Here is a 253-nt window from a genome sequence, read left to right on the forward strand (position 1 = left end):
AAACTGTGAAGTCCACTGAGACAAATGTAACATTTGTGATATTGGGCTATATAAATAAACATTGATTGATTGATTGATTGACTGAATTGTAAATGATATTTTTGGGAGAATAAACCCCAGATCCTCAACTCCGGTGTGTTTCACTCATTAACAACGCAACACAGAGCAACAAGATCGTTGTCTACAGTAGCCATGAACTCACATGTATTATCTTATTTGAAGGGGGGGGATGGATGCATGGACCACCCGAATA

Source organism: Notothenia coriiceps, unplaced genomic scaffold (assembly GCF_000735185.1).
Source record: "Notothenia coriiceps isolate Sejong01 unplaced genomic scaffold, NC01 NC01_scaffold00029893, whole genome shotgun sequence".
NCBI lineage: Eukaryota > Metazoa > Chordata > Actinopteri > Perciformes > Nototheniidae > Notothenia > Notothenia coriiceps.